This window comes from Vigna umbellata, chromosome 11 (genome assembly GCF_029865625.1).
Source record: "Vigna umbellata cultivar VRB3 chromosome 11, Vumbellata_1.0, whole genome shotgun sequence".
Lineage (NCBI taxonomy): Eukaryota > Viridiplantae > Streptophyta > Magnoliopsida > Fabales > Fabaceae > Vigna > Vigna umbellata.
In genome coordinates this window covers 3300116-3305972 of record NC_142175.1, presented here as the reverse complement: position 1 = coordinate 3305972, position 5857 = coordinate 3300116, and positions in this window count along the sequence as shown.

The window sequence follows — 5857 nt, the reverse complement described above, 5'->3', positions numbered from 1 at the left end:
ACAAAAAAAATTAAAATTTTCACAATCTAGAATAATTTCTTAATAAATTGAATACAATTAATATTTATAACAAAAATATCCAAGTTTAATGGTTTGCAAATACATAAAATAAACAATTTTACCACCATAAATATAGAATCAAACCCCTTTTGAGTCCTTGACAATCCTGAACAAAATTCATACTTATGTCCTCCCAAGGGGTACTAGCTATTGGAAGAGGTGTATAGAGTCCATGAGGCATTACTTTTCACTTAGCTTGTAAACAAGTTATGCATCAAAAACAATGTCTTTGAACATCTACTCGCGACCAATAAAATTTGCTTTTCAAAATATTTAGAGTTTATCAACTCCATGATGGTCCATGAGTCCTCCTCCATGACTCTCTTTGATAAGAAGCTTTCTAATGGATCCTTGGGATATACAAAATCTTCCTTTATTAAAAAGATACTCCTTAGAAAGATAGAATCCATCAAAAGGCTTCTTAACACATGATGGATAAGTGGATGCAAATGTTTCATCATTTTCATAAAGTTCCTTTATATCATCAAACCCTAATATTTTGATCCTATAATTACTAACAATGCATGCCTCCTAGATAAAACATCGACAACAACATTAGTACTCCCCTTCTTGTGTTTGATGATGTAGCAAAACTACTCTAGATTCACTAGTACAAAATAAGTTTTTTAAGTCTGTTATTTTAGGCTTTTAAAATCTGTTTTAGAACAGACTTAGATTCGGCAGACTTAAATTTTAAGTCTGTTTTTAAGTAACAGACTTAAATTTTAGATCTGTTGTGAATTAACAAACTTAGATTTTCCATCCAAAATTACAAATTCAACCATATAATCCATTGGCACCTCTCCAAGATATTAACAAATCATAATTAATCACCACAAAATTAATCTTTCACAAGTTCTCATACACAATAAAAATAATATTAAATATAATATAACATAAATACATATTCATAACCAATCTCTCTTCCGATTCATCTTCACACTCAAACAAATACAAAGAACTCATCAATTCGATCAGTTTCTTTACACAACATAAACAAATCAAATACTGAGAAGTGAAATTAAAATCATAAGAAACGCTAAAACCCTAAAATTTCTTAACCCTAAAAATCTAAAAGAAATTGCATTCAAAATTAGGGACTCCAAGGGTGACCAAGATATCGCTGAACACAGCACACGAGATGACGGTGGCAGCGGTAAGATGCGACAGTGACAACATAAGACGCAACGGCGACAGCGGCAAGACGCGACGGCGGTAACGGCAAGACGCGATGACGACAACGACAAGATGTGACGGCGATCGCGGCAAGAGGCGATGGAGATAGCGGCAAGACGCGATGGCGGCAGCGGTAGTGACAAGACGTGATTGCGACAAGCGGCAGCGGCAACCCGCGACGACGGTAGTGTGGGAAGGGACGGCAAGACATGGTCTACAAGGCGGTGGCTACAACACCCACACCCTTGGACGCAGAGGAGGGAGATCTAGCAAGGGGAGATCTTGCACGCAGAGGCTACGACACAACTTGTTGGGGTTTGACATGAGCAAAAATGAAGAGAGAAAGAAATTTCTAACGGTGGAAGAAAATGAAGAAAGAAATGTATTGTGCTTTGAGCAGAAGAAAGAGAACCAATGTTAAGAATAGTTTGGGAATTAGGTTAAAGAATTTAGGTCTGATAGAATTTAGGTCTTTTCATTTTTTAATAGAATTAAAATATTAGTTTAAGTCTATCAAAAAGTTCAACAGATGCAAAATTTAAGTTTGTTTGTATTCCAACAGACTTAAAATAAAAATTTAACACTGTTATAATATTACCAGATTTAAAATATGAACTCTTATTTACCAAAATGCCACTGCACATTTACTAAGTCTATTATTTCGAGAACAGACTTAAATGTAGAGACTTAAAAAGGTGGTTTTGTACTAGTGATTCACCCATTTTACATGTCTCTTGTTTAATTTTCCTTGCCTTTAAAATACTTTAGAGATTCATGGTCTGTATGTATAATGAACTCTCGAGTCACCAAGTAATGCTCCCAAGTCTTTAAAGCTCTAATGAGGACATACAATCCTTTATCATAGGTAGGATAGTTCAAAGTAGGTCCCCTAAGTTTTTCACTAAAGTGGCTACGGGATGACCTCCTTTAATTAATACAACTCCTACTCCAACTCCAGATGCATCACATTGTAGTTCAAAAGCTTTGAAAAAATCGGGTAAAACTAGAATAGGTGCATGAGTTAACTTATGTTTCAAGGTCTCAAAAGATAAGATCTGTTTCTCACCCCATTTTAAAGGAGCAACAATGTTTGAAAAGTTCTCTACAAATCTCCTATAGAAACTAACTAATCCATGGAAACTTCTCACCTCTCCTACTATCTTAGGGGTTGTCCATTCTTGTATAGCCTTGATCTTCTCAAGGTCAACATGTATACCTTCTTTTCCAACTTTGAATCGAAGAAAAATAAAATTTTCTTGACAAAAGGTACATTTATGAAAGTTGGCAAAAATATTATGTTCTCTAAGAAGAAGCAAAACTTCCTTGATATGACTAAGATGCTCTTAAAGACCTCTACTATAGATTAGTATATCATCAAAATAGACCACTACGAACCTACCTATGCATTCTCTATGGACATTATTCATTAATCTTAGTGGAAAACAAGTGTCTCTATGGTCAAACCAAAGGGCATGACTAACTATTTAGGCAATCCAAACTTGATCTTGAAAGTGGTTTTCCATTCATCTCCTTCCTTAATTTTTATTTAATGGTAACCAATTTTAAGATCAATTTTGGGGAAAATGTTTGCTCCATGCAACTCATCCAACATGTCTTCCAATTTAGGAATGAGGTGTCTATATGTGTCCAACTTTCATTGGTACTATATCACAAACAATTTTATCTTCATAATTTCCAATGGAAATGGGTACACTCACTTGTTCTTTTACTATATTCCTTCATCCTCTTTGATCAATTGAAGTTTATAGGGTTTTGGATGAGGAGTAGCAGTTAAGCCTAGTTTTTCTACTATTCTTGAGCTCTAACAATTACAACAAGAGCCACTATCCATAATCATTGAACATGTCTTTTCTAAAACTTTGCATCTGATGTGGAATAAGTTCTCTCTCTATAATTGTTCAAGCTCAACATGTTTTCTCTCTGGAAGTCTCCTAACCATAAGTAAATCTTCATCACAAGGTAAGACTTTTTCTTCTTCGAAAGTGGATCTTTCTGACTCAGTACAAGATGAACCCTCACTATCACTCTCATGTTCAAGGATATAGGTTGACCTCTTATTGTGGCACTCAGAAGAGTAATGTCTTTTTCCCCCCACATCTATAGCATTTGATCTCCCTACTCCTATTCTCGTTGGAAGGTTCTTTAACTTGAAGGTTTTCTTTTTCTCTTTTTCTCTTTCTCTCTCTCTCTCTAGACCCTTCAAATCTTAGCTTGGATAGACTACCCTCTCTCTTATAATCTTTCTTATGGGTGGAGGTGGTAGGATAATCTTTCTTAGTGGAGCTTTTGCTTTTAATTTGTTGCTCCACTCTTACATAAAGCTAGATTAACTCACTGAGATCATTATAAGGTAACAACTCTACCTTATCCCTTATATCATAATTGAGTCCACTTTGGAACCTAGCAATTGTTATCCTTTGCTCCTCTCTTATCTCAGTCCTCAACATGAGTAATTCCATCTTTTTCCTATATTTCATCTTCAACTTGTCCATCAACTCCCTATTAGAGTAGGCTAGCATATGTTTTCTTCTTAAGGCTGACCTTAGTTATTTCCAATACCTAATGAGAGGTAGGTTTCCTAATCTTAGGTCTTTTACTAAGGTTGTCCACCAGTATAAGACATAGCCTTGAAAACTCAAAGAGTCCATAATCACTCTTCTTTCATCATCTATTTGGTGGCATTCAAACAACTGCTCCACTTTCATCTCTCATTCCAAATACTCTTCAATATCATCCTTATCATGGAAGGGAGGAATATATATTCTAAGTTCTCTTGTGTAATGTTCCCTAGGTCATCGGGTTCTCCTAGGAGGTGATTGATAATGATCATCACTATAATGACTGCTATAACATTCTTGCTCACTAGGATGAGATGATGTGTCTCCAAGGTATTCTTTTCTCTTATGTGAACACCATATCTTGTTTTTGCCTTTATTTTGATTAATCAAAATTTAACCAATCATATCTTTAAGCTCACTAATCTCTTTATCCATTTGTTTAAACTTTTGTTCAAACTCTTCCCTAAGTTGTAGGCTTTCATTGATAGATCTCATATTACCTTGTACACTAGATTCGCTCATACTTGTGAAGTGTTTCTGAAATTGTTTTCAAAGATTTCAAAATCTTTTACAAGCTATGAGTGAAAAAAGATTTCATAATTTTTTCTTGTTTTAAAGATGAAGGATTTCTAAAGAGAATCTAGAGGTAAAGTTGTTCTAAAGGTGAGTCACAAATGGACAAGCTTAAGAGCCAAGCCCTTCCTATCCAAAGTTTCCTCAAATTATTTTTACCTAAACTTCTAGGTAGAAATCTTTCAAAAAGTTGTCTCAAATGTAAATTGAAATTATCCTAAATATCACGGAGACTTAAAACATAAAAATCATTTAAGCAATCAAGTAGAATAGTAGAAATGTAAATGCAAATGAAAAATGTTAGATGGTCCTAAGTGAAAGTGCAAGTGATGCTTGGAGCCCCTTGACACACTTTCAAATGTGATATGCACGATTTAAGGCTATTACAATTTTCAAATGTGAACTTGGAATTGCATCAAGGGTATTTTCCCAAGTCACTTATTCAAATAATAAAACCTAATCTAAAACAACAAAGGTTTCGTGATATTGGTGCTCAGTTACACTTGAAACGATGCTTAAAAAATAATATGTGCTTTAAACTTCAATCCTTTATGTTTGCTTCTTCAAAACAGATTGGATGTAAGCCTTTTTCTAGTGTTTTATGCTGCTGGAATGCTACTCTTTTGCTTGCTGAACAATCACTTCATTGTTCCAAATTCAACTGTCTCTCCACTTCCTAAGAGGCTACCTTGGTAGGGGGAGGTTTTCGTAACTTGAATACTCCAAAAAAGACTTCACAGCACCATTGAAATCAATCAAAACAGTCACCAACAGATTAGGTTGTTGCATCTAATTTGGTTCCAAAATAAACCCTTAAGAGGCCAATGAGTTTAAAAGCAATTAAAAAAGGTTTAGAAATGAAGTAAGCACATAATTCACTGGTGCATAAAGGGCTTTAGATGTCCGTACTTTTGGCCTTTTGACATCCGACCTTCCCCTGACGTCTTTGTGGGTGACGTTACTCAAACGTCGGGAGTCCACATCGGACGTGTATATAGACGTCCGATGTGTCAGGCCCGACGCCTATCCAGACGTTCGGTGTACACCTCGGACGTCCATGTAGACGTCCCACGTGCCCGTCAGACGTCCCGTGACGACCACCTCCTGAATTGTTTTGAAGTAGGCTGGGGTTGGACGTTCGTTTGTGCACTGCAAGACGTTCGTTTGTGCACTCGATTGACATCTTCTATAGATAAGGCAGAGCGTCCTTGGCTCAGCATTTTAGCACATAGGGCTTCGGCCGGCGCTACTACAGCGCTTCGCTAACTCGAAGCCTCTCGGTAAATCTAGCTTCGCTAACGCTCGACTAAGTCTTGAACCGTTGAGCGTTCGCTTTCTCAGTAGCAAAAGCGGTTATCTTGCTCCCGCTTCCTCGCATCTGTGCTCGTCAAGCCAACTTTGCTTTTTGGGAGGTGAAACTGCGATTGAAGCGGACATTTCGAAATGACAGCATCGAAGATCCCCCTGCT